Below are 22,651 nucleotides of genomic sequence, written 5' to 3'. Positions count from 1 at the left end.
TCACAGTTTTGCTCTAGTTTCAGAGATATTTCCTAAAACTCTTTGAATACCTCTTTTAACTTTTCTCTTTTGCTATTAGGGTTTCCATATGAGCTGGCCAAATGAGTTTCCAAAAACTTATTTTCTTCTTTTGGAGTAGAATTCTCTTTTGGTTTCATTGATGTGATCTTTTCTCTCACTTTTCTGTGTATTATTACTATAGGATAAAGGTCTAGCTGGTGGCTTTCTGGGAGCTCACTGGAGACAGAAGACGAGGAGCCACAAAACTCGGTACAGTCATGCCTTTTACTCCACTGGGAACCCCTGCCCAGGAAGAGCCTCCATGATTGCCTATGGGAAAGGGACACGTGAGAACCAACTCCTGTCAATCATTTTTTAAACATTTATATTTATTTTAAACCCAACTTTTGGATTTATTTGTTTTTTAAAAGTTTATTTATTTATTTTGAGAGAGAACAGGGGAGGGGCAGAGAGAGAGGGAGAGAGAAAATCCCAAGCAGGAGGATCCTTGCTGTCAGCACAGAGTTGGACGTGGGGTTCGAACTCCAGAACCATGAGATCATGACCTGAGTCCAAATCAAGATTCTGATGGTTAAGTGACTAAGCCACCCAGGCGCCCCTGGATTTATTTTAGACCTAACTCTCCAGGTTTGATTGATTCTGAAACTGTTGTATCCTAATATTTTAAGGATTCTCTTTGAATTGGTTTTCATTATTTCCTGACTTCTTTAGGATTTAACTTTCTCTTGTTTATTAAATAAAGTATATTAATACTTCCATCTGCATACCTGTTTCTAGAATTTTATTACTGTTGTCTGCTCTTCTGTGATGCCCTTCCTTTTCAGTTTTGTCTTAAAAAAAACCCCTCTCTTTATTGTAATTTTATAGGAAAGATTAAATTAGAAGCATATGTTTCATATCCTAATCTGGAAAAATCCTAAATGCCCTGATTTTTAAAAATCTACAGGAATGGAGAATTTCTAATCTGGTTATGTCTGTGAAATGTGTTTTTATGGTTGATAGAGATGAGATAGAAATTAGTGTACTGTAATTTTTTTAACTTAAGAAAAGCTAACAAATTCTATATATAAGCTATTTATTAGCAAATTCTTAGCAAGAACTCTGCTTCTCTTTCTTTAGGGCCTTTAAGTACCTAATAAACGTTGGGCCAATCTCTGATGACCAGGTCATTGGTTTCTTCACAAGGTTGTCAAATATTTAATTCTTATAAATGAAAGAACACTGGTCAAGCAATAAGGAAATAGTAGGTTTCTTTGACATTAAGAGTATTGCATATACTAAATTTTACCCGTCTTCAATATTCCCAGTATCACCTAACCCAAGTTTGGGTGCTGATGGCTCAAAAAGTCAGTACTAAAGAGATAAGTTTTGACTGGAAAGGAATTTGAGGAGGCTGGCCACCTGGGGAGAAGGTGAACTCATGTCCACAATCCAACTCTGAGATTTCTGCTTCCCCCCACAGTATCCAAGGGGTTTTAGGGTAATCAGTCCAGGGAGTGCTGTGGCCTGCAACATTTCTTGATTTTGTGCAGACTCGATGATGCCAACTATAGACATTATCTCAGAGCTCAGGGAGGCCCGGTTTCTGTTTTGTGATGTGCAAGAGTACTTTGCTCTTTTTTGCAAAGGAGGGTCAAGGTCCACAGATACACAAAGAGATGTTAGAAAAATCATTTGTGTGATCTACAGAAAAAGAAAAACATTTTGCTAAGAAATGCTGGGTTCATCAGAAAGCTGAGATAGCTTCAGACAGATTTGCTGGCTTTCCCGGCCTGGGAAAGTTCTGGTCCTTCACTCCTCAAGGCCAGTGGGCTGAAAATCTCCTAGAAAGTAAATTGGTTCTGTTACAGATCAAGAGCCTTAGGCCAGAAAGTGAGGAGGTGTTATTTTAAAGCCAGCTAATCCTTAAAACCCGTTGTGGTGCCATTTCATCAAGTCGGAAGCAAGTGGGTCTGAATCCTATAACTAAAACCCTGGATGACAGAGAAATCTAAGGGCATTATTGCTGCAATTTGAGAACTGATAATGTGTTGGGGAAAGTATATCAAGATAATTCAATTAAAAAAAAAAAAAAAAAAACCTCTCAATACCAAGATAGAAATTACCTTGTCAAGAACAGTGAAATGTCTGAGATTTTCACCCTACTTGGAAATTAACAAATAGCCTGCTCCAGTTTTATGGATACTGGCAGAAGATATAAGACTCCTGGGTTTGAGACAAAGGGCTTTATTACTCACAGCAATAGCAGTAGCCAGAGTATTCGAATTTTCCTGTACACGTTTGCAGAGCCCAGTTCCCACCAAGTGGCATGGGAAGGACCAGTTAGCACCTGCATAGACAATGGGTTGTATTCCAGGGGAGGAATCCTGGCCCCAAATCTTTTTTAATGGACAGAAGAAAACACCTTACTTATCTTCCAAAAGGACTTGTCTTTATTATATTGGACAGTGTCCTTCGCTCCAGAGGGGGGCATTATCTATATCTCTAAGCCTGTAAATAAACTTGCCCTTTGCTCTGAAGGGAGACATTATTTATTTCCTCTAAGATTATTTGCTATACAAACATTCTTGAAATGATGACCAGAAACAAAGCAGCTACTGCCTTGCACACAAAATGTGTAAATGTCAGAGAGAGTGATGGAGAATTTTCTCCCAAGCTGCCTCAGGTCACTTTTCATCATCAGACTTAGTGGTCGTTCTTAAATAAATTTAAAGGGAAAGTTTCTGTTATGTATTTTATAACTAATTAGAATATTACAATGGCATCAGGAGAGAATGGTTTTATAAAAGAATGAATTTTTAAAGATTGTAATTCCTCCTGTTTAGTGTATTTTTTGGTATATTCTGGAATTTACTCCATAAGGAGGATTAATGGCATCTTTCTGTGTTGTTCTGCACAGTGCAGTTTAGAATTACTTCCTAAAGCTATTACATGAAAGTTAATTATATTGTCATAACAAGGCATATTATATTTATTGCATAAACAGAGCAATATTTCTGCTACCATATTCAGGCTCTTGTTTCGTCAAATTCTTATATTTATAAAAAAATTTCCATGAATCACAATTTTGTTCTCCAAGGCAAATATTTTTAACAGTTATTCTTAAGTAAAGATTTTAAGGTTTCTCTCAAACTTAGCAACTCATCAAAGTAGTATTTCTTGTAATTGTCATTATTTCTACCTAATTTACTTTTAACATCCACACACTAATCTTATAGTGAAAATGTCAAAGCTGACAAAAATGTATGACAAAATTAATATTAGCCAAATTTACTCTGGAAAGTAATTGTGTTTCCAACCCTTCATCTCTGCAAAACTTGCACATTCAATATGCTTTCATTTCATCTATGCCTGGTGAAATCCTGCATACATTTTAAGATTCGATTTGAATGGCTTCCCATGAAGAATTGCCTATTTTACTCTGTTGGAATTAATCATTTTTTCCTATTTTTTTTCCCACTGGAGAATATGGTTGATATCTGTTAGGTCACCTCCACATTTTGCTTTATCACTTTTTTCCACTTTTATAATTTTTTTCTCTACCAGACTATAGAATGCTATTGGAAAAAAAAATAAATCTGTCTTGTGCGTCATGATGTCCCTTATATTGTATTTATTGTGGTAGTTTGCCTGTTTGTTTGAAGTCCTTATGCTCACAGAGGCACAGAGATTTGCTTGAAACGCAAGAACAGGTGAGGTTATACGGTGGGTATTATAAGGAAGCGTGTGGAAACAAGAGGGAATCTAACAGGAAGAGTGGGGCCTCACATCACCTAAACTGGATCTTAGTCTGGGGAACTGGCCGTTGGATCAGGATAAATTCTAGATTTTAAGCACCCTCTTTGAATCTCTCACCTCTTTCCTTTTAACTGTCACATTTCACAGGTAGAAAAAGCCAAAGCCTTTACAGTATCCTAGAAAACCCTATGTGATCTACTCCCAGGTTCCTCCATTACTCTGTCCCTCTATTATGTTTGTCTGGTCAGAATATCCTGTTTAGGATCTTTCCATGTGCTGTTCCCTCCTTCTGGACAGCTCTACACACAGATAAATCCAGAACTCACTCCTTTACTTTCAGGAATTCATCACTTTATCACTTTCTCTGATATTTTTCACTCATTTAGTATTGCACCCTATTCTTCGTACCCTTTAACTCACTTCTCTCCATATTTTATGTCCTTATTGCTTATCTTGTTTTAACATCCCACATGTTCATCGGTTTGTTTGGTCTATTGTCTATTTCTTCACTAGAGTGTAAACTGTGTGTATAGGCATTTGTGTCTTTTGTTAAATTAAACTTCTAATCTTGATACAACTGTAGATTCACATGCCGTTTTAAAATACAAGAAATAATACAGAGAGATTCCCATGTACCTTTTATCAGTTTCCTCCAGTGGTAACATCTTGGAAAACAGGATGTGGACATTGATACAGCCAAGGCACAGAACATTTCCGTCACCAAAAGGAGTTCTCACATTGGCGTTTATATGACCACCTCCGCTTCGGCTCCACTCCCTACTTCCCAACCCCTAAAAACCGCTAACCTGTTCTCCGTATTTATACTTTTGTCATTGCATGAATGTTACATGTATGGGATCGTAGCAAGGTTGACCTCTTTTCACACAACATAATTCCCTGGAGTTTCATCCAGGTGGTTTGTGTTATCGAGGTTGCTCCTTTACCATTGCTGATAGTCTCATATGGTACGCAGGTACCGGTTTGTTGAAGCATGCACTCACTGAAAAGTATCTGAATTGTCCCCAGATTTCAGCTATAACAAAGAAAGTTGTTATAAACACCAATGCACAGGTTTTTGTGTGAATACAAATCTTCATTTCCCTGGTATAAATGCTGAGGATTGCATTTGCCGAGTCTTATCCTAGTTGAATGTCTAGGTCATTAAGAAATTGCTATGCTTCCTTCTATTGTGTCTGTATGACTTTCTATTCTTACGAGCAAATGAATAATTCACTCCTTATATGTTTTGCTCTTATTGCCTTCTGGGATTGCACCTCAAATAAACTATCCGCAGTTAAATCCTTGCCCCTGATTTTGCAGTGAGGGACCAATTCCTAGACACAATAATGTCACTTATACACCTTATTTCATGCATTAATAATTTGTAATACATTTTTTAAATTTACCTCTGGAGTTATCAAGCTATTCACATCTAGGTCAGCTCTAGGTATAGTAGCTATAACGATTTGTACAAGAAATAATTGCATTGCCCAAATTTTGAAAATGCTTGTTATTCATTTTGCTAGAGCATCAGAAGCATGAGTTGCAGGTAAATATTGTAGCGGCAGTCTTGTTGTACTTTCTTGTCATTCAAGTGTCTGTCAATAAATAAAAAAGCAAAGATAAACTTCATAAAGAAATGAAGCCACTGTGTGTGACATAAGCTATGGAACCACACATAAGTAATTTTTATATTCACCAAACTGAGCAGAGTATCTGGTAAAACATTGATGTTTAATGAATGTTTGCTATTGAATATTTTTATTTTATTAAAAAAAACATTTATGTTTATTTATTTTTGAGAGACAAAAAGACAGAGCATGAGGAAGGGAGGGGCAGAGATAGAGGGAGACACAGAATCCGAAGCAGCCTTCAGGCTCCGCGCTGTCAGCACAGAGCCCCATGCGGGTCTCGAACTCACAGACTGTGAGATCATGACCTGAGCCGAAGTTGGACGCTTAACCAACTGTGCCACCCAAGTGCCCCTGAATATTTTTATTTTTATTATTTGGTAGAATAGAGACTTGAACACATCTTAGTTAATCATGTCATCTGTCTTGCATGTTCTGTTTCCTTTTGGCGAGCATTATAATAATCTTTCTGCAGGGGCTTTTTAAAGTTTATTTCTTTATTTTGAGAGAGAAAGCCTACAAGTGGGGGAGGGTCAGAGAGAGGGAGACAGAGAGAATCCCAAGCAGGCTCCCTGCTGTCAGCACAGAGCCTGACTCAGGGCTCAAACCCACGGAACTGTGAAATCATGACATGAGCAGAAATCAAAAGTCGGACACGTAACTGACTGAGTCACCCAGGCATCCCTCATTCTGCAGTTCTTATGAAGCCTTCTCTGAACTTCAAAGTGTTTGTCTCCATTATTATCAACATTAGAAATACAACCATTATCAACCTCAACAGAACAATGTAATAAATGATTTTGAAAAATTCCCCCTGAACTGACATATTTAGTGAGCTCATTTATTTTTCTTTTTGGGCCAGAGGAAATGGATTATACATTTAAAATTTAAATTTCTAGTAAACTACTATTCTCCTTCTGACCTGATTTCAGGCTGAAAAAAAAAAACACAAAAAAACAATAGGATTGTCTGATGAGAAGATGAAAAAAAATGGAAATAATCTTACTGGAAAGGAAAAAAAATGAGTAGAGTGTGTGTATTTTAAAAGTCCATCTGGTTTTCCATTCAGAATATTTCTATTTTCTATTTCTATTTTAGTATTTATTTATTTACGTTTATTATTTATTATATATATATTTGTTTATTAGTCAGAGTACTTCTATTTTATATTAAAGCATTTCTATTCTAGAAATACTTTAAAATTTCCTGAAAACAAAGAGTATAATTTTTTCAATATTATAAAATTAGGAAAAAGAAGAAAGTCACAGTATAACCACAAAATAAAGAGCACTGCGATGAGCTACTTGTCTCTTGACTTCAATCTCTCTAGTCATTGCCTTAAAGTTCCCCCAGAAGCAAATGCTAAGACTAAGAGTTGAGTTCAAGTAGTTTATGCGGAAGGCGACCCTGAGGCCCTCCTACAGGTGAATAGAGTGGCAAATACAGGGACGGGAAATGCGGTGGGTGGTCAAGTACACAACAACCAACCGTGCGATGAAGCTAGGTCACATCGACCAATTTGCATTCAGCTTTGATTGAGGGCTGCCCCTTGGGTGTTGTCTTGGCACTTAAGACCCTTCCACTCACGGGTGAAGCATACTCCCATGTGTCTGCAAAAACCCTTTCAGCTCAGAGTCGGAGATTCTTACATCAAGAAGCTGTTGGTAGGCAATGCGAGAGTAAGTTGTCAAGGGAATGAGGATGAGGCATTAGCGATATCGGCCACAGACCATCCCCGGAGCTACTCAGATCCACTTGGACCCCACACTGACTACTTCTGCCCGTCTCTGATTCTCTAAGTGATAACAGTTTAAAAATAAGACTCAACAGGGAGTCTGGGTGGCTCAGTCGGTTGAGCACCCAACTCTTCTTTTTCTAACGTTTATTTATTATTGAGAGAGAGAGAGACAGACAGAGCATGAGCAGGGGAGGGGCCGAGAGATGGGGAGACACAGAATGTGAAGCAGGCTCCAGGCTCTGAGCTGTCAGCACAGAGCCTGACGCGGGGCTCAAACTGACAAACCGCGAAATCTTGACCTGCGCGAAGTCCGACGCTCAACCGACTGAGCCACCCAGGCGCCCCGAGCACCCAACTCTTGATTTCGGCTCAGGCCGTCGTCCCTGGCTTATGGGATCAAGGCCTGCATCCGGCTCTGGACTGAGCATGAAGTCTGCTTAGGATTCTCTCTCTCTCTTCTGTCTCTTTCTCTCGCCGTACTGCACCACCCCCCCCCCCCGCCCCGTGCCCCTCTTCCCAACTGTCTCTCTAAAAGAAAATAAATAAATAAATAAATAAATATTAAAAAAAAATAAAGATAAAAAAATAAAAATAAGACTTAGCTTCAGAGCGATGGTCCCCACTGCCACAGTTGGCCCAAGGCAGTAACTGATCACTATTATCACCCTTTTTGGTCACCCATTCTTCATTTCCCTCATCCATGGCCAGCATTTCAGTTCATCGAAACTGTTTGACTTGTGGATTGACAGGGCAGATTTTCCTCTCTGAATGGCCCATGCTCCTGGTTACCATGACCCTGTGTGGCCACAGTTGCTGAAATTTCTACTTGTAGTCTTCAGAGGTCACGTAAGCAGTTGGGGTCACCTCAATGCGTATTCCAGCAATATTCAAACTTGCTTCATTACAGAAGTAAAACCTTATGTCCTGAAGATCACTGTGGTAAATCACCCACTCCAGTAGAAAATTCCTATGTTTGTCTACTGGTCTGTCTACATGAAAAGACTCTGATGCAGTGGCTGTAGCTTCAGGTTTAGCAGAACACTCATTGTGTTCTCTCATATATCATCTCTCTCCAGGAACTAGGAACTCTAATCCAGAACATTCTATTGTAATGGCAAGAAGTATAAATTCTTCATATATGCCACTGGGAATGTTGGTGAGAAGGGAATTCTAGCTCTAAGGAAAACAGATTCATACAATGGCTTTGGGTTTCAAATATGTGCCACATCTGACAAAACAGTGTCACAATACCATGGAGTGTCATTTCTTAGTTGGTTCTCAACTAAGTTGGCTTCAAGAGTCTATTTCCATAAGTCTATCAGGATTTGGTGATGTGGTATAAGAGGATCTAATAGAAATAGTGGATCTTCTTTCATACTTCCTTCACTATAAAGAATGTCACTTGGTCTATACTATAGACCATCATGGTAAATACAACTCCTCACAAACCCTTAGATAGTAATTCTAGCTAAACTACTATGGACAGGAAGGGCAAACCTCCACACAGAATGTATATCAATGCTAAAAACACCTTAAAAATTCCTGGAAACAAATAGTATCATTATCTGTTTCCCTCTTTGAGGCAGAATTGTGTGAATCAATCAGCTTGTTCACTGTCTTGAGGTATAATACTCTTGCAAGGACTCATCATGGATCTCTGATACTGACAGTTTGTATATTCAACAAAGGCAGTAAGTAGCTTGGTCAGTCTCGGTAGGAGGAAGCCCATGCTCTGAATACCTATGTTGCTCTCATCCCTGCTGTCATGGCTACTCCATTTGTTGGCTCATTGTGACGACAATGGTGTTCCAAGGACAGAGACTGTCTGAATTCCCCTAGAAAAACCATACAGTGTTCTTGTTGTTTGTTCAGATCCTTCTCTGTGGAGTATACTATCCAGCAAGAATTCGTGTTAGAACAAAGAGCCACACAATTTGTGACCTTTCCCATGGCTCATTTACATGTCTCTTCTCCATATTTCCTTGTCTCTCGTCTTTAAAACTTGTTCCTTCCAGTCTTCTGGCCAATCAACCATGCCATCTGCAACTGCCCAGTGGCCATATTTATCTTTATCTCAGACAACTTTTCCCACTGCACTAGCTTGGTAACTATGTATCTTGCTAGAATCTCTGCTCAGAGAGAGGACTTTCTCTCACCAAATCCTTTAGAATCACCACAGAATGTAGCCGTGATAGCAGTCCATGTCTGGCTCACATTGGCAAATCAAGCCTATCCATCCGTGGTCCAAGTCTGGGATTGTTTTTCTTTTTTTCTTTTTTCTTTAGCTAGTTGTGGTAGGTATAGATAACTCATCCCCATGAATGACCAAAGGTCATGTGCTAGGAAACATATGTTTCAACTGTATGTCATCTTTATGTCTGGGACACCAGAATAAGTAATTGACTCGTGCCCTCCAAATCTTGTTGAGGCTGATCATGAATGCTTTGCTTTTCTTGTATATTGTATTGTTAGCATCCCTGCATGATATCGTATCTGGTGGTTCTGACAGTATTCAGCTCATGGTGGACACTCCGATCACATAGTCGCTTGACATCCCGTGGTCAGGTACTCAGTTTTTGCTAGAGCCCAATAGCACACCATACATTGCCTCTAAAATGGTACAGAGAACGTGGCGGCACCTCGTCCCATGCTGTACCTCTTCTATGAGGGATTACAAGTACCTCATGTACCTTTGGATCTGATAAGTCATATGCCCCACATTACTTACTTATCTGATAAGTAAGGCTGTTTGCACTTCAGCTTGAAGCTGCTACAGAGCCCCTTGTTCTGACACCCACTCAAAACTAAAAGTCTTCTATTGTTCAGTAAGTAGTTAGTGAAGTATTATACAGTATGGAATATGCATTCTCCAGAATCCAAAAAGGCTAATGAAGTGCTGTGCCTTATTTCAGGGTAGGAGATGCAAGGTATGATAACTTGTCTTCGACTTTGAAGAAAACGTTTTCCCTCCTGATGTGTTATCATCTATCCCAACCTCTGGCATGCATGTGACTTACCATAAAATCAGTACTTTCAAATCCCTGTCACAAGCTTTAGCTGTGGAATATCAAATAATAAAGTTTCCTTTAGATTGCACTGTGATAATGAGCAGGAAAGTGAACATGGTTTTAGGAAAAGACAGCAAATGTGTATTTCTGCCTGTCCCAGCCAATTATTTTACAACACGAAGCAAAGTATAAACGGATAAGGCATTTCACCCTGAAGTTAAGTGGTGCAATCAAGAAAAAGTATCATATAATTAAAAATTTCTACTGTCTAGGGGCACCTGGGTGGCTCAGTCAGTTAAGTGGCTGACTTTGGCCTGGGTCATGATCTCATGGTTTGTGGGTTCAAGCCCTGCATCGGGCTCTGTGCTGACAGCTCAGAGCCTGGAACCTCCTTCGGATTCTGTGTCTCCTTCTCGCTCTGCCCCTCCCCACCTCATGTTTTGTCTCTCTCTGTCTCTCAAAAATAAATAAACGCTGAAAAAAAAACTTAAAAAAATTTTTCTACTGCTATAGCAGGGAGACAGCTTAAGTAATAATTTCAGAGTGACTGACTACCGATTTTCAAGGGCACCAAATTTCCAGTGCTCATGAATTGTTTAGTACACCAACTGTGATAATGCCAAAGGGGTGTCAGTATCAATTACACATGGAAAAGTAACAAAATTAGGCAACAGATTTTACAGAAGTGAGATGTTCAGGATTGCTATGTTACATTTAAGATACAAGCCTGTGAATATTAGGGATATGTGACCATTCTCTGAATCTGTATTTTTCTTAATTGAAAAACTGATGCCATCAATTAGTGATATAAGTGAAATAAGAAATCTGATATGGGCTGGGAGAAAATACACTGAAAACTAGCCTAGGTAGCATATCCTGAGAATAGGATTCTGGAATTGTGTTACTCATCAGTCAGATGGTAACAAAAATACTAATGCTAGTGATAGTTGGGAATTCTAGAATGCTGATCAAAGGACATTTTCATCTATGGTGGATGGAGGTGGGGTCACGTAGAAGGGGAAACTCTGGCTTATATAACCGAATAGTGTTTGAAACATATGGGGAAAATTGGTAATAGACCTAGTACTCAGATACTTGAGGAAAATGTTATTATGCCAAAATGCAGGACAGTTCAGGGCTGATGAGTGGTTGTCGGGGCAGCCATACATTTTCTAGCCACCATTTCCTTGGAACATTTTCCAGGTCTGGAAAAATAATAAGTGGGTGAACTTTTGAATGAAAGACTCAGACAAAGGATTGTTCCTGGAAGGCACAGAAAATATCCGAGTCTCTGTTCTCACAAAAATGAAGAAGAATTGGAATCTCTAGGGGTTAGGAGTCTGATGTGAAGAGAGGAGGAAAGAAAGGATTCAATACATATATTAAAATGTAGGTTTTATAATTATTCACATATGGTGGGGCCAAGAGATCAGGGAATACCTTCCACTGAAAAGATAGTTTGTTATACTCACAGATCTTTAAAAGAGGGGCGACGCTATGTCACGGGGAAAGGGCACACATGGAGAAGCACCGGAATTGGTCAGAGGGCCGAGGGAGTAAGAGGGAAATATCCTCAAGAGACTTCACTGTGGCTTTCATGCGAATGAACAGGCAAGAAAGGGGAAGCAGGTTTAGAATTGACTAGTTTGAATAATATCAGCAAGGTTTGGGGTGTAAGGGCTGTCCTTAGTTGCCTGGTACTTGACGCTGGAGTGATTGGGGCAGAGGGACAGAGGCCCAGAGTGTAAGAGCCCAGTAAGGAATTTGTCTGGGGGGCGGGGTGAGTTCTGGATTTGTTTATTTGCATAGGAAAGACGTGTTTGTATGTGAGTCCTTTACTGTCTCTAGGAATTGGCTGGTCTTGGGAGGAGCAGTCCTTCAGCAGGTTCCCAACATGTCAAAGCACCAAAAATACAGAAAAAAAAAGACACATGAAGGGTTAAGGACAGTCCCTCCCAGAATATGCCACTTTGACATGTGGATTATTTTGACCTGAAGCAACTTGAGATACTGTGGGCTCAAGAGAAACTTTTGTCCCTCCCTTAACCACACAGAAGAATCTAAATTGGGGGTCTTTTGCAGAGTATCAGAATATCTCTGTTATTAACAGATAAATTTTATCATAGTGACCCATCTGTATGGCAGGGCAAATGTTTAACTCCCAAACATACCCTCTTCTTATCATCCTGTGAAGTGCATTCCTTTCCTCTGAAATCCCAGACCCTTACTCCCTCTCCTGAGTTCAGAATGACATATATACCTCACTTTGTCTGCCTTTGGAATTTCCATGTCTATGTAGATTAATGTATGCCTATTAAATTGTATTTTCTACTGTTACTCTGTTTCATGTCAATATGATTTTTAGTCCAGTTAAAAGAACTTTTGAGGGCTCAGGAATTCATGATTAACTCAATACAGTCAGTTTTTTTCCTCAGATTTTATTTGCCATTATCTAAAGTACAAGATGAGAGTCTAGAAACTAAGCAAAAGGCTTGGCAAAGGAAGAAGGAGACTCTTGTAGTCTTGTAGTCTGTGCTTAGGCACAGTTCCTAATTCATAACGTGAAAGGGCTAGTTAATAGCTCAGGCTCAGAGTTGGAAGTGCTAGAAGGTTATTCCTTGGCAGTCAGGTAGTAGAAGTAGACGGAGCTGTACTAAAACAGCAATTTGGCCTCATGACAATTCAATCTCTAATTGGTTTAAGATGAATAGCCCCAAAGTCTACTAGAGAAAAACATAAATTCTGCCTAGAATAAGAAAATAGTGTTAAGACACTATAATTTTTATGCACAATATTCAAATTTCAATGAAATTTTACTAGTACAGGGACACCAAGACAGGGCCAGATAATTAAAAACACAGAAAGAATAGAAAAATTAATGGCCCCATCCATACGTGATGTAGATATTGAAAAGAATAACAATAATCTTAAGATAACTGTGGTAAATATGGTCAAAGTATAAAGAAAACAATAAAGAAAAGAGTTTAAAGGAGGAATTTCATCAGAGAATTGAAATGTATAAAAATTAGTAAAATAGACATTTTAGGGCTTAAAAATAAAATAATTGAAGTTAAGAACTTAATAGTTCAGATAGAATAATTGATTAATAAATAGGAAGACAGATCATTCAAAAACTCTAGAATCTAGGCCAAAGAAAAAAACTGTATAGACAATTCAGAACAGAAAGTAAGGAATATATGGGACAAAATGAAAGAGTCTAACTTATGATCGATTTACGTTTTAAAAGGTGAAGAGAAAAAGAAGGTACCAAAGAAATATTGAAAATCACCAAGAATTCTCCAGAGCTAAATTAAGACGTTAAGGTAGGATTCAGGATCTCTTTAAACCCTAGATGGAATAAGTAAATCACTCGGAGGCACATCAGGATAAAAATGCAAAAATGGCAGCCAGGAAAAAAATCCATTGTCTTTAAAATAACAAGAATGGATTTTTTTTTTTTAATTGCAATAATGGAACCCCAAAGCTAATGGAATGATATTTTTAAAATGTTTGAAGAAAACAATGAACAACAAACACAAAGAATGTATCGCTACCATGGCATTACCAAAAGAAATATTAAAATAATTCATTAATAAAAAGAAAAAGGATTTTAGACAAAACGTTGCAATTCTTTGAGGTTAAATAGATGGCTAAATTTAAATAAATATCAATTCAAAACCACAGTAGTTGTGATAATAATGATAATGTCATAGGATTGAAATAATTACATACAATTAAATTGCAAGATAGTGACACAAAAGAGAGGCTAGTAAATGGATTAAGTACTTTAAGGATCTAGAAAAATCGGGAAATATTTAATTGTTTATATTAGGTTCTAATTGTTTGAAAATGCATGATATAACATTTAGTTTAACCTTTGGACAAATAGCAAAGGAATGTACAATCAATATGCTAATAGAGTGAGGAAAGAAATAATTAAATATAATTAATTAAATCAAAAGAGGAAAAGATAGATGAAAGGCATATGTGGGGCGCCTGGGTGGCGCAGTCGGTTAAGCGTCCGACTTCAGCCAGGTCACGATCTCGCGGTCCGGGAGTTCGAGCCCAGCGTCGGGCTCTGGGCTGAATGCTCAGAGCCTGGAGCCTGCTTCCGATTCTGTGTCTCCCTCTCTCTCTGCCCCTCCCTCGTTCATGCTCTGTCTCTCTCTGTCCCAAAAATAAATAAACGTTGAAAAAAAAAAAAAAAAAAGAAAGGCATATGTAGTAGATATATCAAATAAAAAATAAGTAGTAAGATAATAGATTCAAGCTCAGTATAGAACTTACTTTGAATGTAAATGGACAAAATCCCCTAATTATAAGACAAATGTTAGACTGGTTAAAATCTAACACTACACATTAGTATATTATGTAAGAAATTTGATAAAATTCAATACTAAATAACAATCCTTCATGTTACAGAAAAGATGAAAATGAAAATATAAACAAACCAAGAATAGAAAAGTACTTTCTTAATCTGAATATGATTATGTACAAAAATTCTTCAGGAATCATTATACTAAGTGATGAATTATTGAAAACACTTCCTAGAGATAGGGAAAGAGAAAAGATTATAATTCCCTTCATTTTACATTTCGCTGGACAGTCTAGTCAGAGCACAATAATAGGAAAAAATTAAATTTATAATGATTGGGATGAAAGAAAATAAATTGGCATTACTCATCAAAAGTTGATGGTGTGTGTAGAAATCCAAAAAATTTTCTAGATAAACAGAGATGATAAATGTATTTAGCAATATAGCAAGATTAAAAATGATAATTTATTTAATATACCTGGAACAAAAAAATTGAAAATTGTGAATTTATACAACTTATGCTAATATTAACAAATATCTCTAGCTAGGAATAAATCTAGTATATTGAAAGCAAGAGCTCTCTACTAAAAAATACAAAATATTATTGAATGAAAGAAAAGAAGTACTAACTAGAGAATTATACCATGTGCACTGTTTGGGAGATTCAATTATTTTAATATATTGCTTCTTTCAAAATTATTCCCTACAGTTAATGCATTTACAAGTAAAATTACAATGTGTGTTCTTTGGGTAGAAATGACAAGTCAATTCTAAAATTCACGTGCAAGTTCAAAGGCAAGAATACCTAAAACTCAGAAATTAGAATGATGCTGAAGGTGTTACAATAGAGATATCAAGACTTAGAAATCTAGGATTATTAATTTGGTATGATATTGATTCAAATCTAGATAAACTATCAACAGAAACCTAATATCATCTAGAAACAGACATTTATAATATAATTTATGACAAAGATGATACAGTAATACAAAGGAGAAAGTATGGTCTTTACAATAAATGGTGCCATGTCAATTTTATATTTAAATGGAAATATAATGTTTTATACGTAGGTTTATGTGTATGGGTGTATGTGTGTGGAGAGAGAGAGAGAGAGAGAGCGAAAGAGAGACTCTTCCCTCATAGTCATACCATACACAAAAGTCAATTTAAAATGAGGTATACGGGTGCCTGGGTGGCTTAACTGGTTAAGCATCCAACTTCTGGTTTCGGCTCAGGTTATAATCTCAAGGTTCATGGGATTGAACCCAAAGTTGGGCTCCATGCTGAGAGTGTGGAGCCTGCTTGGGATTCTCTCTCCTTCTCTCTCTGCCCCTCCCCCACCATTTACTCTCTCTCTCTCTCTCTCTCTCTTTCATAATAAATAAAGATAAAAAATATGAAGTATAGACTGAATCTGAAATATAAACCTAAGGTTTTTTGAAGACAACAAAGACCCGTATCTTCATGATACTCAAGGACACGATGATTTTTTAAACACGATTTAAAAAGCATTTACTCAAAAAGGAAAAAAAAAAAAAAAAGATAAACTGGACAATATTAAAGATTTTTTAAAAGATACCATTTTAAAAGTGAAAATGGATACTAAAATGTGTATGCAGGGCAACTCAATTGTTTTTGTATTCTATGCCTTCCATGAATGAAGCAAAAGAACCCAGATATTGATTTGGGGGTTACAAGTAAATTTTGAGAAGTAGGCAAATTTACAAAAAATGGAACTCATGCATAATGAGGATCAACTATGTATGTCCATATGCATGTACCTATTTCTTAGTTTTCACACTTAATACACCGATAGTGCTAATAGCAAAAATAGCAGAGATTGTAAGAGTAACCGATGTTAATGAAGCGCTTACTATGTGCCAGGAATTAACCTAAGCACTTTATATGACCTTACTTAATCCTCATGACAACATTATGAGGTAGATATTGTTGTTGCTTTCATTTTACAGACAGGTGATTGAAGCACAGCCGGGTTAAAGTAACTTGTCCAATTTCACACTGTTAGTAAGTGGAAGGAGTCTGGTTTCAAACCCATTAAATAGAACTCAAGAACCTGTGTATACAGCCCATTCAGCTATCCTCTCCTCCTATATCAATGAAATGCAGGGTGGATGTTAGTCCTCTAAAATACACTTATACCCCACTTTATATCAGAGACATTTCCTAAAAATGATGAATAGTCTTATTTTAACCAATCCATTACATCTTTTCAGGCACTAGAATACAGAATAAACAAATAAAGCAATGATTAAGTCTCTCTGGAAAGGATGACTGTTTCCTTTATGACTTGCAGTTTGTATTTTTGAGTTGAAATATAGAATATTTTTAGATGTATTTCCTTTTCTTAAGTTTATTTATTTTGAGAGAGACAGAAGCAGCACAAGTGGGGCAGGGCAAGAGAGAGAGAGGGAGAGAGAGAATACCAAGCAGACTCCACACTGTCAATGGAGAGCCTGATGTGGAGCTCGAACTCTTGAAACTGGAAGATCACCACCTGAGCCGAAACGAAGAGTCATTCGCTTAACCGACTGAGCCACCAGGCATCCATAGGATATTTTTTAAAACAAGACACATCAAAGAAAATGGTAGATATAATGGACTAATCAGGTCCATAGTAACAATTTGCAGAACCCCCAATGTTTTGGAGGAGCACTTAGTACACATTGTTATCATGGCTGAAATTCGGATATGATAGAATAGCAAAGCTTCTTTGCTGAGCTGAAGAGGTTTGAGGGAATCTCAGAAATTCTGTTAAATATTTTAAAGTTAAGCTTAAAGATATTTTTAATCCTAAAGACCATTATTTCTGACTCAAAAGAACGGGCAGTGATGACCAAATTGTTACCTTTCTTCATCGCTGGGTTGTTTTTTACGTAAATTTGATGGAACCACACAGCTTTTAACAGAGGAGCTTTTCTTTGGGAAATGTCAGTTTCACACTGCCCTCTACTCATTTCGCTTTGTTCTTCAGGAGGGAACATTGAGCACTGTTTACTTTGTACCTGAATCTCCTATAAATGTTCATACATTCCTCCCATTATTTTGAAAGAGAAAAAAATGTTTAAATATTCATTTTTTTCCATTTCAGTTGACTTTATTTTGAAATGAGAAGAGCCCTAAAAGATGAATTATATATTTGTATAAGTTGTTTCATAAGAATTTATGACTGATGGCTAGCCATGGACTAGGGCTATGGTCTTCAGACATGAAAGCTCCTACTCTGGTTGAAATACGAGAATTTCATCACTGCACCAACCAACTTGTACCCGGGTGTGTATGTACCTGGGTGTGTGCGTGCGGGGGCAGTGAGCACACATGTTCACTTCTTAATTTCCTTTTTTTTTTTTTTTAAAGAAAGACATTTCTAGGTGGACGCATTGTTACTAGGGTGGCCCAAAGCACCTGTTACATAAGTAGCAGAAGGGCTCTGCCAGGATCCTAGTTACAAGCTGCAAAATGTGCCAAGTATTTTTTCACCTATCCTTCCATATATCTGTCTTTCTAGCAGAGATTACTTCAAAACAAATCCAAGAGAGAAAGACAATACAATACGACCTCACTTCTATATGGACCCTAGAAATAAACCTCCAAACCAAAAAACAAAGAAAAGAGCTCATGGCTTTAGAGAACAGACTGGTGGTTGCCAGAGGCGGGGGATGGGGTGTGAGTGAAATGGGTGCAGGGGGTTAAAGGCACAAACTTCCAGGTATAAAACAAACAAATCACAGGGATACCGTATTGCATATTTAAAAGTTGCTGAGAGAGTAGATCTTAAAGAAGATCTTATGATCGTCTCATCATAAAAAAAATGTATGACTAGGTACGGTGTTAGATGTTAACTGGACTTAGAGTGTAATTATTTTGCAATGTATATAAATATTGAATCATGTTGTACACTTGAAACTAACATAAAGTGATTATTGATATAGTTGGACGTGTTAATACAACAGGTAAATATTAATATGTGCCATATTTGTTACACTTTTCTGTTTCTCTTGTTGCCCTTTCTTTTGCTTTCTTTTTTTCTTTCTTTCTTTCTTTTGCTTTTTTTTTCTTTTGTGTCTTCTGTTTTCTGTCTTCTCTGGTTTTAATTATGCATTTTATAAGATTTTATGATTCATTTCATCTCCCCTGTTAGCATGACAATTATTCATCTCTTACTACTTTTTTAACTAGTTGTTCTTGGGTTTGCAATAAGTGTTTCCAACTAATCCAAGACTTCTTTCTAATATCATTACAGCATTTCCTGGGCGGTACAAGTAACTCAGCAAAATATACCCAATTCTTCCCTCCCATCCCTTGCTGTCATTTATTTAACTTATTTACCAGTTGTAAGTACCACATACTTTGTTGCTATTATTATATTGAGCAAACTGTTACCTGTTAGAACAATTTAGAATAGAAAATAAAGGGTTTTCTTTTACTTCATATTCTTCTAATGATATTCTTTTCTCTATTTAGTTCTGAGTGAGTGACATATTTTTTTTCTTTCTTCCTGACGAATTGTTTTTAATGTTTCTTGCAAGACAGGTCTCCTGGCAAAAAATTTACTCAATTTTTGTTTGTTGGGAAAAGTCTTTATTTCTCCTTCACTTTTTAAAGATAATTTCACTGAATACAGTATTCTAGGTTGATGAGTTTTTTTAAATTTCTTTCAACAATTTAAATATTTTACTCTTATCTCTCTTTTTATGAAATCAGCTGTATTTCTTTTTTTTTTTTTTTTTTTTTTATTTTAGTTTTGTTTTTTTTTTGAGAGATAGAACTCATGTGTATGAGTGAGCAGGAGAGGGGCAGAGAGTGAGGGGGAGAGAGAGAATCCCAAGCAGGCTCCACTTTGTTAGCACAGAGCCCCACGCAGGGCCTGATCTCATGAACCATGAGATCATGACCTGTGCCAAAATCAAGAGCCAGGCACTTAACTGACTGAGCCACCCAGGAGCCCCTCCTCTCTCTTGTTGAATGTGTCCTGAAGACAAGTTTCATGTAATTCTTATTCTTCCTCTTCTATATGTAAAGTTTCTCCCCTGGCTTCTTTGTCTTCGATTTTCTGAATATAATATGGTTAGATGTAGAGTTTTTAATATTTATTTTCCTGGGTGTTTTCTAAGTTTCCTAGTGGTCTCAGTCTGTTAGCAATTTGGGGAAACTCAGTCCTGATTGCTTCAAACACTCCCTCTGTTCTTCCCTTTATGATATTCCCATTACATATACAACTTATCTTTTGAAATTATCCCACAATTCTTAGATATTCTGTTCAGTCTTTTGAATTCTTGTATCTGTTTGTATTTCCGTTTTGAACATTTCTATTGCCATTATTTCAAGCTCAAGACTCTTTCCTTGGCCATGTCTGATCCATTGAGAGCTCATCATAGGCATTTTTCATTTCTGTACGGTGTTTTTGATTTCTAGCACTTTCTTTGGATTCTTTCTCAGCATTCCCCTCTCTGTTTACTTTATCCATCTGTTCCTGCAGGTTGTATACTTTTTTTTTCCCGATGGATCCCTTAGCATTTTAATCATAGCTATTTTAAATTTCATCTGATAATTCCAACATCTCTTCTGTATCTGAGTTGGGGTTGATGCTTGCTCTGTCTTTTTGTTCAACCCCTTTTGGGGGGGGGGAGGGGTTGTTCTTGTTGCTTTATTTCATTTTGCTTTTGTTTTTGTTTTTTTTATATTCTTGAAAATTTTTATTCTACCCAGACATGTGCTGGGTAAAGGTAAATGTAGTAAATAGACCTTTAGCATGAGGTTTTATATGTATCTCACTAAGAGTTAGCTGTGTTTACTGTTTGCAGTACTTTTAAGTGTCGGAGGCTAAAATGTCCTCAGATATTCTTGTCTGTCTCCCTCTTGTCCTTGTGTTTCCTTAGAGACTTTCCTTGTGTGCTCTCCTACAGAGATCCCATTCTTTCCTTGAATCTGGTCTGTTTCTTTCACAAGTGCTTCTCAGGGTCCTGCTTTTGGTTTTATTTTTGTTTTTGCTTTTAACACCCTTAAGCTGGACACAAAGGCTAGACCTGGGCATTTCCCTTGCCCACATGAAAGGCTAGAAGAGGCTATGTTGGGTATTTCCCTTCTCCCATGCTGAAGACCAGAAAACGCTAAATTTAGGTATTTCTGTTTCTCAGGTTGGTTGGGTTATATAGTAAAATTCCAGGCAGTTAGGCTCCGATAAAAAAGTTTCCTTTGAGGCCATTTTAAATGGCCAATTTTCTATCCACCTGTGAGAATGAGGTTTTTGTTTTTTTTTTTTTTTCCTGATCACTGTGAGACCTTAGCAGGGTTCCTGGAGATAAAGCTCACAGAAGTGTGGGGTTCCCCTTAAGACTAGTTCAGCCTGGGGTTTTACTCTCAAACTTGGCTGCACTGAGCTTTGAGCAAATCATGGTTTGTTTTTCTACCCCAGTACTGGTGCCCATGAAAGTTGCTGCTCTAGGTTTCTACTCCATCCAGCTGTGATCTCTGTGTCTGCCTACCAGCCTTTCCAATTTGCCCCATGACCTCGGTCCTCCAGTGTACTTAGGAAAAGTTGTTGATTTTCAATTTGTTCAGTTTATTTCTCATTGTGAGGATGAGCATGATGATTTCCAGCCTCCTTATATACAAGATTGGAAACCAGCTATTTAACTTTTCAAATAAGGTATATTAATGCCAATAAGAATCAAGATTTTCTGTGCAGGAGGAAAATGACAGCCTCTGTTTCATTCCTCAAAAATAACAAGCTTTTGGGGCGCCTGGGTGGCTTAGTTGGTTAAGCATCTGACTTTGGCTCAGGTCACGATCTTGAGTTTGTGAGTTCGAGCCCTGCATCAGGCTCTGTGCTGACAGCTCAGAGCCTGGAGCCTGCTTTGGATATCTCCCTTTCTCTCTGCCCCTCCCCTGCCCCCCCCCCTCAAAAACAAGTAAATATTTTTAAAAAAATTTTTTAAATAAGAAGCTTTCCCTACACTGGGGTCTTCATATAAGAAGTTGGCCCTTTGCTTTAAGTATTCTTTACATGACAGCCTGCTACTTTTCTTCAGGTCACATCTCAAATGACACTGCATCAGGGGCACTTTTCCCAACATTTCAGATTAATATCATTTGACATTTTTATATATTTTCACATCAACCTGTGTTCATTTTAGATGAGCAATGATTGTACTATATTATTTATGTACAAATATTTATTTAAATGATTTCTGTCCCGATAAAGTGTAAAACCAGGAACTGTGTCTCTTATTCTGCTTTAAATCACCTGTATTCAACATATTCCTATGGCATGCCATAAAGAATCAACCCACAGATGCATGAAGGAATGCATGAATGAGCAAGTGGGTTCGCTTCCTATTTCCCAAATGGGCAGCGGCCATGATACTAGTCAAGCTAGAAAGAAGGTTATCATCCCCTATTTTTTCAAAAGACAGCAATGCAAATTTTGCCCATAGTACTCCATTCAACAAATGTTAAGCTTCATGACTCAACATTCTTCAATTGATTACATTTGATTAAACATGAGAGTGAAAATAGATTTCATAGGTCCAGGCATATCAGGAATAAAATCATAATAGGAACACTCTTTCTTCTTTAATTCCAAGATATTTACTGTATTCCTCTCATATGTGCAGCAGATATTTTAAGTTCGTCTTATAATTGAGTTTGAATCCTGACGATTACTGGGGTACAGGAAGGAGTAATGGGAATCACTATAAAGTTTCTGAGAGATTTTTCCCTATCTCCTTTTCCCGTTTCAACATTTTTCACTCATTAATGAACACCTCTGCAGAAGGTGTTCAGATTAGTGAAGTTTTGGTTTTTTTTTTTAAGGTTTTTTTTTTTTTTTCAACTTTTTTTTTTTTTTTTTTTTTAATTTATTTTTGGGACAGAGAGAGACAGAGCATGAACGGGGGAGGGGCAGAGAGAGAGGGAGACACAGAATCGGAAACAGGCTCCAGGCTCCGAGCCATCAGCCCAGAGCCTGATGCGGGGCTCGAACTCACGGTCCGCGAGATCGTGACCTGGCTGAAGTCGGACGCTTAACCGACTGCGCCACCCAGGCGCCCCAGATTAGTGAAGTTTTTAAAACTTTTGTTCAGTATGCTTTGCTCAGCGAATCCTATTTGATGATGAATGTGCTCAAGAGGGTAGTTATCTGCCAAGGAGAAATTGCACCATCGAAGACAAGCCCAAAGCA

The 22,651-nt window shown here is 37.6% G+C and overlaps 1 pseudogene; it reads left to right on the top strand.

The window, feature by feature from the left end:
• LOC115512692 overlaps positions 1–22,651 on the top strand; it is a 56,657-nt pseudogene that overhangs the window by 6,259 nt on the left and 27,747 nt on the right.

The sequence above is a fragment of the Lynx canadensis genome, chromosome A1, assembly GCF_007474595.2.
Source record: "Lynx canadensis isolate LIC74 chromosome A1, mLynCan4.pri.v2, whole genome shotgun sequence".
NCBI lineage: Eukaryota > Metazoa > Chordata > Mammalia > Carnivora > Felidae > Lynx > Lynx canadensis.
The sequence above is the reverse complement of the archived record's forward strand: the minus strand, read 5'-3'. Positions and strand labels throughout refer to the sequence as shown.